This window comes from Taudactylus pleione, unplaced genomic scaffold, assembly GCF_031769625.1.
Source record: "Taudactylus pleione unplaced genomic scaffold, aTauple2 ptg000788l, whole genome shotgun sequence".
NCBI lineage: Eukaryota > Metazoa > Chordata > Amphibia > Anura > Myobatrachidae > Taudactylus > Taudactylus pleione.
This window is the reverse complement of record NW_028285190.1, coordinates 6,741,626-6,754,748: the sequence shown is the minus strand read 5'-3', so window position 1 is coordinate 6,754,748 and position 13,123 is coordinate 6,741,626. Positions and strand designations below refer to the sequence as shown.

Below are 13,123 nucleotides of genomic sequence, written 5' to 3'. Positions count from 1 at the left end.
TTAGTCGCTGACTTTGGCTAAGAGGTCTCGCTCTGCCATGGTACTAGTGGAACGCATCACCAGTTCTGTGGATTTATACTTTGGAAATTCTGCAAGGACCTATACGCTATTCATTGCTGTGTGTTCTGTGATTAGCTTCTACTGTATGGGATCCTGGAATCAATTGTTTGGACCCAGGGACTAACACTGCTGTGTGATCTCTGATAGTTTCTACGTGTGGGGTCCTGGAAGCGATTGAGTGGACATACGCTATTCACTGCTGTGTGATCAGTGATAGTTTCTACTGTGGGGACTGAGGGTCTCTAGCTATTTTGTGGAATTGTTCTGGGACATTATACTCTACTGGGACTGCCTCTGTCTGGACTGCTACCTGTTTATTGCCTGTTCACTGGATTTACTGCTTGTCCTGACATATTATCTATTTCTGTGTGCTGTGGAAAAATAAACCATCACGTTGGTTTCATCTGCTCGGTGTCTGGGTGATTGAGAGAACCCCGTATCCTCACATTTGGCGGCAGCGACAGTGGGATCATTCAGACATCAATCAAGGAGCAGTGAAAGCGTGAAGTCACTCACAATAGAGAAGAGAGGATCAGGCCAACTGAGTGGTCGTCAGTCCTGTAAAAGGTAAAATGGTGCTAAGGAAAGAAAGTCAGTGCCTCAAGTCTCCCAGGGCAGTGAAGCTCGTGGATGGAGGTACATCGGTATGTCGGCAGGCTAGGAAGCCGGATATATTATTTATTATAAGGATGCAGTACATATGGGCATACTGGAATGATGCTCGGAGGATGATTAGCGGGTGGAGAGTATCCAGCTTAACAGACAAATTGTGTTATCTGGGAGATGCTTTCATGCACTGCAGAAGTGAAGCAGTCACATGGAAGATGCTGGATGAACCAGAGTTTGAAGAATTCGCAGAGGAAGTGAAGGCTACAATGGCCCAAATGATACAAGGAAGCCACTGTACAAAGACAGAAGGGCAGGTCCAGGATAAGTGGTCCTCCTGGACAGACCCAGAGGAAAGATCCGAAATAGAACTACTGCAACCCGGCCAGACAACCGAGGGGGTTGCCCCAAAATTAACTGTTACCAGTGGAGCGGGGTCATTGTCAGGGGGGCCCCTAAGCCCTCTGGACGAAATGAGCATGGAGGAGTTGGTAGCAGAATGCCAGCTGCGGGGCATCCCTGGCCAATTCGGCACGCGCAGGGAAATCCTTCAGTGTATACTCCAGGACGAGGGGGACCCCACCAAAGCGTTCACTGATTATCGGACATTTATCCTCCATCTCGGCCCACGGATGAGTGTGGGGGAACAGCTGGAGTGTCTGGAGTCGTGCTTTGTTGTGGCAGAAGAAGAGGCCTCAGATCGTGGTCTCCTGGATACCCCAGGCTGGCGGGACCAGTGTTGCAGGGTGAATGCAGAAAGGCACCGCCTGCAACAGCTTCTCCCACTGCCAAAGGACACAGCTGCCCAGTGTACTATACTGGGAGAGGCTAGCGCCCAAGTGAAGGAAGCAGTGCCCATAATACAGGCACCCCAGGAGGAGTCGCACTACACCTTCCCTTTTGCTGAGGTGGAAGATGGAGACCTATTAACCAGCTGCCAGGGGATCTATGAGGACGGTGTCCGAGAGGAGATCACCAAGGTTGGGGGAGTATCATCTCACTTCCCAACCACAAGCATACCAGTCGCAGATGGCATCGTGGTCCAGGCGGTTCAGCATACTCAGCTGGGAGAGGCCCATCATGATGAACTGGCAATGGCAGACTCTTTTAGTTCATCGGGGGAGGCTGAGGAGAAAATGCCCTGTGTATGTCCTGCTATCCTAACTCCCCCTGAAGGATATGAAGGATTGTACCCGATCCCCTATTTGGAAACTGAGGAATTGCAGGCAAAATGTTGGTACGTACCCTGTGATTTAAATGGAACATGGGTAGCAAAGACTGTTAACCTAACATCAGATCATAAATCAGAAGAGGATTTGTTATCACCCTGTAATAACTCGGACAGTGGTGTGGACTGTAACTATGTGCCAGGGGATTTGCCTGCCCTTAGTAAGATTCCAGCAAATACAGACCAGGTGGATGTCAGGAGACAGCGCTTGCAACCCCTTCTCCCACCCCAGGGAGAAGGCACTGCACCACCCGGCCCCCTGCATCTCACAGAACACGAGGCATTTGTGGAGATAATTTTGGAGTGTTCAGCGGTTAAAACCTGGTGTGGTACCCAACCAGTTATCCAGCCGACCGGGCTAGAAGAGGGAGGTACCAAGGAGGAGGACAGTCCAGAAGAAGTTCCAGGTGAGACTCTGGCTTTTGAGGGGGGAGGGCTGGGACAAGACCAGCCTGTCCTGGTGGCTCCCCTGCAGCCACTAACTGCATTGTTCCATATAGAAGGTTCATCCTGGGGCCCGAGCCGTGAGGAGCCCACATGTTGCACTGAAAGTTGTCAGCCCCCCAGTTGGTGTTTGGGGGAGGAAGGAATGGACACTGCCACAGAAGTGCCATGTAAAGAGACCCAATACTTGCCTGCCCCTGGGCAACCGTTACTTGTACAAGGTGGTGAGGGGGAAGGTACCCACTGCCCCTGTGTTCCAGAAGTGAGGGTGTTAGGATGCCCGATTAGTATGATTTGGGGAAAGGGGTGTGATAATGTGAAGGGGGAACACCAAACGTCTGACTTGGGGGAATTGCTAAATCCTCTGGTGGAAAAAGGGGACATGTTATATTGTAATTTTGTACATGCGGATTGTCTAACTAGGCTGCTTCTCACATCCTGGGTCTTATGTTACATTACTCTGTGGGACACTGGTGGCACACTCACCCACAAGATGCTTTACCCTGCACCCCACCTCGCCCAGTCAGTAGTGGTTCTGGATCCCCCCAGGGAACAAGGCCTAAAAAGTGGGAGAGGAATGTGAGGACATGAGATGTGTGTTACAAATGTACTGGCAGCATCTCAGTCCTTGCAGAGATCAATTTACTTTTTAGTCCTTTTGTGTTCAACTTCCCGTCTCCTAGTGTATGTGTGATCATTCTCAGGACACATATTTCCATTAGCATGTCTATTATGTACTGTAATAATGTAAGTTATTGAAATGTTTAATACTGGATAAGCCTTGATGTTAGCCTGGTCCATATGTCTGTGTTAGAGCAAGGTGACACCTCCCAAAACAAAAGACCCTCTAAGTTAATTCCCAGCTCCCCAGGGGACGCTCAGGATTTACTCCTCCTTCCATTTGCCTGTTTTGTGCTTCACGTGAACCTGGTAGACTGAACGGAACCATCCCAGCAGGTGTTCGTCAGGGAAGTAATACCCAGAGGAGGTAGGAGAAAGTGACAGCATAAGGGACTCGCACCAATCAGGAAATGGTGCAACCCCCCCTGGGAGGTCACAATATCGTGGGAAATTGGAAGATTTTAAAACAGGTCACTGAAGGCAACTCCACATGTTAGTCGCTGACTTTGGCTAAGAGGTCTCGCTCTGCCATGGTACTAGTGGAACGCATCACCAGTTCTGTGGATTTATACTTTGGAAATTCTGCAAAGACCTATACGCTATTCATTGCTGTGTGTTCTGTGATTAGCTTCTACTGTATGGGATCCTGGAATCAATTGTTTGGACCCAGGGACTATCACTGCTGTGTGATCTCTGATAGTTTCTACGTGTGGGGTCCTGGAAGCGATTGAGTGGACATACGCTATTCACTGCTGTGTGATCAGTGATAGTTTCTACTGTGGGGACTGAGGGTCTCTAGCTATTTTGTGGAATTGTTCTGGGACATTATACTCTACTGGGACTGCCTCTGTCTGGACTGCTACCTGTTTATTGCCCGTTCACTGGATTTACTGCTTGTCCTGACATATTATCTATTTCTGTGTGCTGTGGAAAAATAAACCATCACGTTGGTTTCATCTGCTCGGTGTCTGGGTGATTGAGAGAACCCCGTATCCTCACAGGCATATATGGCAATAACAACATGTTAAAGACCCTCTCTGCCATGCCAATATTTAGGACCTCTGGGATTTCCAACTGGCAGATTCTGGGAGCATGGTAATGTGATCCGTGTCCCTAATGTATACCATCAAGCAACGGGGAAGGGGCTACGGCAGTGCAAATAACTTAATCAAGCCCCCAAAGTGGCTGCTTCAGGGAAGTGGGTGGGATCTGAGACATTGCCCTGCTCTCCCTGGAGAACTCCGCGAAATTCAGAAGACTCCTGAAGAGAAGGCCGTTTGCTTGGGTTCAAGTTCAAATTGGAAGAGACCATATCTGCATTTTGTAGAGTGGACACGTGTTTGTTAGGGCCTGAAAGTTTAACAAAGTATTGGGGAACCCTATCATAATAAATATAACTGTAAATTATTTTGGTTTTCATTTAAGTCCTCTCATGCCAGATTTTGATGAGGTGTAAGAGTTTTATTTCATACCATACAGGTATCCTCAGTCCATGCAACAGTGGATTATAGTTGCAAAAGAAAATCTATTTTTCCACCTATATGATGCCATGAGTTGTCTCTTAATATTTGACTGCATGGAATTTAATTCAGATTTATTGGGGCTCTATTGAAGAACATGCTTGTGTCACATGGAGTTGAACACAACAAACCTCAATTTATGACCACTTGAATGACTATTACCAAACCTAATTCTTTATCTCTTCTGCTGACTCCGTTATTACTACATTACATTATGATTACAGCATTGTATTGGGATGTCAACCAAAACACAGTGATGCGCTTATTCAATCAGGGATCTTGAGTGAATCCACAGCAGCTGACATACAGAGGAAACTTCCACAAATCCTCTCAAAGGAAACACAAGTAAAAAAAAAAGTATGTCTGCGCTATTGGCCACTACAGACACAATTCAATATTAAAAAATGTGTTAATTCCAATTATTTATTCATAATAAAATACATATAAAAATAGAACTGTAGTTCCTATATTTGTAAATGTACAATCAACATATAAACTATTGCATCAGTGCACCAATAAATAAAAGAAAAGGAATATATTCGTTGTCCCGATTCAAAAAAGGGGTTTGCAGGTAAAGTAAGCACCCAAATAACTGAATTCCTTCCTAATGAAAATAAATACCTGTGAAAACTTCTGTTAGAGAATGTCACAATTGGTGTATATACAGTGATAGTCTACCTTCCCAATTCCCAAGGGTGAAAGCCAGCAGAAAATGTCTTATGGGCACAAAGCACTCACTGCTCCTCCGTTTGCCAGACAATGGTAATCCAGAAATTGTATTGGGATGTGTAGGAGCTGCAAAGTGAGAGGCTGCTCCAATATAATATTCAATTGATTGGTCAAACAATCATCACTTCTTGTGCAGAATGGATCAATCAAAATGCAAATGATCCCGCCAATGATCGCATGCATATTGGTGTTTAGTAAGCCAGCGCTATGTGCGAGCCACAGGGGACCCTGGGAGGGATCCTATTGGATCCCTCTTCAGTGGCGCAACTATAATTTTTGCTTCCCCCCGCCAAAAATGTTTGACGCCCCCCCCCTACCCCGGGACATAAAACAAACACACCCAAAGATGATGTTTAAAGTGTGTAGTTCCATGATACAGTAATGCCCCTTATAACACATTATGCTACACCGTAATGCCCTTACACATTATGCCACAAAATAATACAACGTATAACACATAAAGACACACAGTAATACCCTTATAACAAATTATGCCACACCATGCCCCTTATACAGTGCCCCCTGTATTAGCGCCCATTATCCAATGCCTCCTGTATTAGTGCCCCTTATGCAATGTCCCCCTGTAGCAGTGCCCATTATGCAGGCCCCTTATGCAATGCCCCCTGTAGCAGTGCACCTTATGCAATGCCCCCTGTAGCAGTGCCCCTTAGGCAATGCCCCCTGTAGCAGTGCCCCTTAGGCAATGCCCCCTGTAGCAGTGCCCCTTAGGCAATGCCCCCTGTAGCAGTGCCCCTTAGGCAATGCCCCCTGTAGCAGTGCCCCTTAGGCAATGCCCCCTGTAGCAGTGCCCCTTAGGCAATGCCCCCTGTAGCAGTGCCCCTTAGGCAATGCCCCCTGTAGCAGTGCCCCTTATGCAATGCCCCCTGTAGCAGTGCCCCTTATGCAATGCCCCCTGTAGCTGTGCCTATACGCCGTGTCCCCTGTAGCTGTGCCTCTATGCCGTGTCCCCTGTAGCTGAGCCCGTATGCCGTCTCCCCTGTAGCTGAGCCCGTATGCCGTCTCCCCTGTAGCTGAGCCCGTATGCCGTCTCCCCTGTAGCTGAGCCCGTATGCCGTCTCCCCTGTAGCTGAGCCCGTATGCCGTCTCCCCTGTAGCTGAGCCCGTATGCCGTCTCCCCTGTAGCTGAGCCCGTATGCCGTCTCCCCTGTAGCTGAGCCCGTATGCCGTCTCCCCTGTAGCTGAGCCCGTATGCCGTCTCCCCTGTAGCTGAGCCCGTATGCCGTCTCCCCTGTAGCTGAGCCCGTATGCCGTCTCCCCTGTAGCTGAGCCCGTATGCCGTCTCCCCTGTAGCTGAGCCCGTATGCCGTCTCCCCTGTAGCTGAGCCCGTATGCCGTCTCCCCTGTAGCTGAGCCCATGTCATGCCCTCTGTAGCTGAGCCCATATGCCGTGTAGCCTGTAGATGAGCCCCCACCCATACCCGTGTACCTCAGTCAGGTGATTTGGCTGCGGCTTGCGCCTGCTCCTCTGTAAGCATGCTGCTCCTCTTCGGCTGAGCGCTGCTTCTCCTCACAGGCAGCCAGGCATACAAATGCCGGCGGAGCTAGCCTAACAGACATTAGATTTCCAGTAGGACCTTTTGCATTTGTCTTCTCCTAGGTGGCGGCCATTTGGAGGGACATTTTCAGCAGATTTCATGTGGACGGTAAGTCCTCGTGCAATCTGCAGTCCCCAAGCCTCCGCGCCCCCAAGCCCCCGCGGGGTCTGCGGGGCTGTAGTTACGCCACTGCCTCTCAGGGAAAACTCAGAAAAGAAATTCAGAAAAGGATCCCATATGATTCCAAGCTCCAGAGCTTGGTGCATGCGAAATGCGGCCAAAACTCAGAAAAAGACATTTTAGAAGGTTTCACCGCATTTGCCTTTGATGCAATCCCACCCATTGTATCGCTATCTGTTCTCTCATAAACTTCTGGGTAATGTGGGGCACGTTGCTCTAGCTCTGTGCAGCACAAATTAATGTTTTGTTTTTCTTCTTTTGAAGTATAGATATTGATGTAATACAAAGTGTACGTCTTTCACTTTATAATATCTGGAAGGTGTTGCTGTCATTTTTTTTTTTTATCAACTGTAGGAAGTTAGTCTAAAGGAGTTTTCATCCTATAAACTGTGTACGGTCGGTCTGTGGAAATGAGTACCACTTTTTCTCTATGAATTGTGCAGTATATTAGTATAATTTTGCTGATCAACTTTGTCAGACAGTTCCACTGCTGCAGGATCTATACTGTCTCTGGGACTAAGCAGACTACTCCAAGCCCCATTAGCGCCCATGAATACAGCACCATGGTGCTGGCTGTCACAATTCTAGGTGCAGGGTGGGCGGCATAGGACCCCCATGAACCCATGCACTGCACACACTGAACCCATTATAGATATGACACTGCCATGTACATAAGTTACCTTTTTGAACTGCTGTTTATATATATATATATATATATATTTATATTGGTCCAATATGGCCCGGCACTCGCTGATCCTCCATGTATCAATAAGACCTGGGTGCTCGCTTGAGGCAGTAGTATACAGATACACAGTGTAAGTCACAGATTGTGTCCAAACACACAGCGTCACTCCAGGATTTTCACAAATAGCAGCTTTAATGCTGCTATTTGTGAAAATCCTGGAGTGACGCTGTGTGTTTGGACACAATCTGTGACTTACACTGTGTGTATATATATATATATATATATATATATATATATATTATAAAATGAACAAAGATATAATTTATGGTTTCATTTCCCTTTTAGGTTCTCTTGCCTTTTCTTTATAAGCAGAATCCTTCAGCTGGAACATACATCTGCTAAGGATTGAGAAATCCTCTGATTACGCCAGTCACTGAACAATAAATCCACGTTTGCGTCCTTGCACATGCTACCTACAGTAGGGGAGAGCTTGGCAGCTACATCTTGGTTAATTACTCCTAATTGATACTTTAAGTTCAGTCCATCAGAGTGTCACTAGTTTTAATAAAAGGATAAAAGAAGAAAACGCTATAGAACTGACATGAGAAATGAAGTGTAACTTGAGTGTTCATAATAAATGTTTACCGTGGTTGTGTGGGTGACGATCAGACCCCAGAGCAGCTGCTGCACCTAACAAGAGGTAGTGTGGGGGATAGCACAGGGGTTTGTGAGGAAGAAACTGTTCCAGTGGGAGGAAATTATTTTACCTTTCATTACCTTACAGTGCAAATAATGTATGCACCCATTAGCACATTGCCTCTGCTTAGGCAGCATGCTGACAGTCATCTGTGGGCAGGAACAGATTACAATAGCTGCTGTACCTGGCAATTAAAGGATGATTTCCACAATGAGAGTTTGTCATCCGGCTAGTCTTGTTTAGAGTCTCAAGGCCCCATCTTTTACCTTCGGTAGACTTGGAAGACACAGCTTTGCTCAGCTTCTGTAGGAGAACATGGTCTTCATCATAGACATGGCAGAAATCAGGGCTATACTAATGAATACCGCAGACATGATTTCTGACCATAGACACCCACACATCGCTAATAAATATGAACAGTCGTCGCTTCACACATTATAACCTCACCAGACTTGTGTCACATGAATAAAATGTACATCCTTCAAAGAATTTAATTGGCACCCCTTCAGATTAGAATGTTCCACTACTCCTGATCGTATTAGCAATCTGTGCAGGCATTTACCACTGATAGAATACGATCTATTGTCACCCACACGAATAGATATTATTAAAGGTAAAAAATAAATAAATAAAGGATTGGTGGCGGGATGTACTAAACTGAAAAATGCGGTAAAAACCTCTGAAAATGCAGTTTTTGGGGGGGGTCTTACCACATTTCCCATATGTACTAAGCATTCGTCCTGGTGGCGTTACCTAATAGAAGCCTATGGGCTTCTTATCGGAATGCCCCCTAAGAGGGATCTAATTGGATGCCTCCCAGCTCCCCCCTGCTGTGCACATGTTCTTCTGCACATGCCGAAGGACCCTAGAGGGACGTCTAGGTGTTCAACTCGGAAGTCCCTCTATCCTAGGCAAAGGATCGCTCTTATCGGGAGAGCAGTCTTTTGCGATTTTAATTGTATTCCTAGATTCATACCATATTCTTAAACCGCCTATAGTATATGTGATAATGTCAGAAAGTTACAATTCAGCACTATAGAGATTGTGTCATACTTAACCCCAGTATGTACCCTATAAGAGGTGGGATGTACTGCATAGTGCCTCTTACCGGGAGCGATGGATCTTAACATCAGTTTATTACGTGTATCATCTTGGAAATTGTAAAAAAAAAAAAAAAAAAATTGTAATTCTTATCTAAAACTAATCTTTGATTGTGTTTTGGAATAACTGTGTATTTAGTTGAAGATTCAACTGTATTCTCCCGTATGTCCCAAAGGGTTCTCTGTGCTACAAACATCAGACTGCTGTGTTAGCACTGATCAGAAGCAGCTGTCAGCTGACTGAGTGAATAGAACAGCAGAAATCCAATGAGACTGACTGCTGTGCAGGGCTCTTTTATACCCACAAAGCCTAAAGACCCGAGTTTTTGCCTGTGCACGTGCACCGACCCATGTCTAGATTGTGTGAAAGGGGCCCACCCAGTTCGGAGTCCTGGGTGGGCTCCGAACTGGGTATGACCATGCTCTGTACCAGTGTCGGGGACTGCAAACCAGGAAATTCACAGATTGATAGGCCCGTGTATTACCTGGGTCATCAGTCTAAAAGGGGTGTTACAGACACCACGCAAATGCATGTATATGCAATTTGGCACAGAAACAAAATATATTTCCATATGTTTCACTTTCCTTCGAAAGAAAAAAATAATGTGGTTATTTTGTACACCTAAATCCTAGCGTTCGATCGATGCCAGTAGGAACTGTATATTATTATGCTTGTGTTTGTGTTCTAGACTTGCTAGCAATGTAATATGACATTGCCACTGCTACCTGTCAAGCTAGCGGCAGGAGATTCTCTCCAAGGACCGCCTAAGAATGTACTGTACTCATCTGAGAGTTTCTTGTGTTTGTCAGTATACATACACTCTTCAGCAGTGACAGGCAAACTGATGTACTTCAGGCCGTATTCAGTGACCCTCTGACCTTCAGAAAGGCTGCACATTACTCTTAATTCCTGAAATATTTTATGAACATTTTTATTCACATTTTTTTATTTATATTTTAGTGCCAGCATATATTGCTTTATACAACTGTAATAAAACAAGGCTGAGAAATAACAGGTCAATCAATATCTGTAATAACAGATCAGCAAGTCTTTTAAACAAGCATTACAAACTATAACAACTATATATGACAAAAGAAAACAGGAAGGATCTGGGAGCCGCAAGTGAAGGTTTGGAGGGCTGCATGTGGCCCAGTCCTGCTATACAGATCTGTACAGTAGAACAATCAGCTGGTTAGTTACTGCTGCTCTGAGCTAGTTTTCTTTGTTTCTTTCTCTCCAACCTCACAGTAATGTAATGTACCACAACCGCTCTAATCCTATTGCTCTCTGTTCTCTATTTGCACAAAGCCCTTTAATGATTTGAACATTTAACAGTTTACAGAACCATTTTGAAACTGTTTTTCTTTTCATCTAGGCAGTACATTACTAATCCAGTTACATGTTTGTTCCCCCTTTTACCTCCTGTTCTCAATGTTTATTTTCTCAGTACGCTTGTGTTTAGTATTGTACTTTGCTTTATCCTCTTCAATTAATGTAACCATTGGTAAAAACATGGCATAAACTGTACTTCATACTTTCCTACTCTCCCCGGACAGGCAGGTTGCTCCCGTAAATCGCAGGCGTACACGATTCCCCTCAGCTACCAACTTGTATAATAGTGGGGGGGCCGATGACACTATATTCGCGCTGATTTGTGTTATGGTGGCCCCACCTCCTGGCTGCGCAATATCTGCATTGTGTACCAGGGGCCGAGCCACGATCACGCATACACCCACAACGTGTGTCATTTCCCCCCCCTCTGCTGTGCCCGGAGGAGGCAGCCAGATTGTTGCCAACTATGCTGTACTGTATGTAGATGATATTAGTAGATTGTAGGGTGACAGAAGATTGTATTAGCAGAGTGTACAAATATGTGTAGCGGATAATGCTTGGTGCAGTAGTCCTCCAGAGTTACACCCAGGTACACATGTATTGGCCAATGTGCTGATGGTGTAGCTTGTGTAACGCAGACAATGGCACTGGTGGTGGTTAGCTTACACCTGGTATGCTAGTTCTTAAGGCCCCCATACATCAGAGACTGATCCCTGTGATGCGGCGATCCAGAGATGCCAGGTCGGCGGATCAGTTAAATCCAACATGTTGGATTTCATAGATCTGCAGATCACGATCAAAAAATGATCACACACATCTGTGAAATTTCACATGTAAAATTTCACAGATCCTGCGACTGATAGCGGAACATCGATGACCGGCATTTCCGATCGGATGATCCGATTGCAACATCGTGGCGATCCGTTGCAGATGTATAGGTGACCTCTTTAGATTTATTATAACCTGGCAGAAGAGCAAGTTACATAAGACACAGGGATATCACCGGTTTAACAGCGGTCAAACCTCCTAAAAGAGCAGTTTTCTGAGTTTTGACCACATTTTGGGCTTGCTGTATCCCTCCCAAGAAGAGAGACGTACCCCCCCTCCTCCCTACCCATAACACATTTAGCATACCTCACCTATGTAGCAACAATGTACTCTCCTCTTGGGGGCGTGGCAACATAATTTGCATCCCCAGCGCAGTGCTATGATTCATGGTATTGCACAGTGTGGGGTGGGGCTGGATGATATTTTTCCAAAAACTAAGTTGTCCTTTTTTATGTTTGAAATAGGTCAAGATCATCTATTTATAACTTACCCAACACAATTTTATTGAAAAAAAATAAAAAAATTTGTAAACACACATCATTAATATCGATCAACAATATATCGGAGCATCGATGATCAGGATATCGTATCATTGCGACTTTGAGCAGCCGCAAGGTATACACTGGAGGGCTGCTTTCTTTACATTTCACCGGCGGCTCTGCAGCCGCTGGGTGGGAGTACTGCCGAGCTGCCCAATCAGCAATGATCAGCTGCACGGCAGTATCTTTCAGCAGCCGCCCAGTCGGCCTTTGACTGTTGACTAGGCAAATGGGTGGAAAGGAGAGTATCCAAGTATGAGTTACACTGCCTGCCCCACCCACCCTCAACTCGGTAATGACCCCAGACCCCAACTCTGTAGTAACAGTTTCTACATCCCCCAATCTTCCTTTAATTTCTGTAAGCAACAACCCCCATCAATACTTCTGTAGTAACACGACCCCTAACCATGCTCTCACTACTTTAGTAACTTTCCCCCTCGACACTGCAGTTACATTTCCCCTAACCCTGTAGTATACGAGTTTTCTTATTCCTCAACCCTTCCCTCTAGCTAGAGCAAGACCCAGTACAATACAGACAGACAACAGTAGTATATATCTGTCCTCTCATCCTGGCTCTGCCTGTATGTATTATGCTTCAGCATGTCCTGCCACATTGGGAAAGCAGGGAAGCCTGCGTACTGATAGTGGTGAGGAGCGGAATGTACTTATTGAGTGGTGGACCTGTGCTTACAAAGCAGCAGTGTCTTCTGGGTCCTTTTCGTCCTGGGCATCCATAGAGCCCACATTCAGTCTCTGTATGATTATGCAGTCAGAGCTCACTGAAGTGTGAACCAAACATGCAGAATGCTGCCAGTTTTATTTCTATTTTCTTCTTAGAACTTGGAATAAACACAGGTCTATTTTGAGAATTCACATGTGGTTGTTCCAAATGAACACAAGTTTTATATAACGCTCCCATTACGGTTAAATAAAATAAATAAATAAAACATCAGGGGCATCCATTTTACACCACTACAGCTCCACAATGGTTTCCAAA

General features: G+C 45.7%; 1 protein-coding gene across 3 annotated transcripts in view; it reads left to right on the top strand.

Annotated features, from left to right (window-relative positions):
- OSBPL3 (oxysterol binding protein like 3) overlaps positions 1 to 13,123 on the top strand; it is a 204,927-nt gene that overhangs the window by 79,689 nt on the left and 112,115 nt on the right. The window lies entirely within an intron of this gene.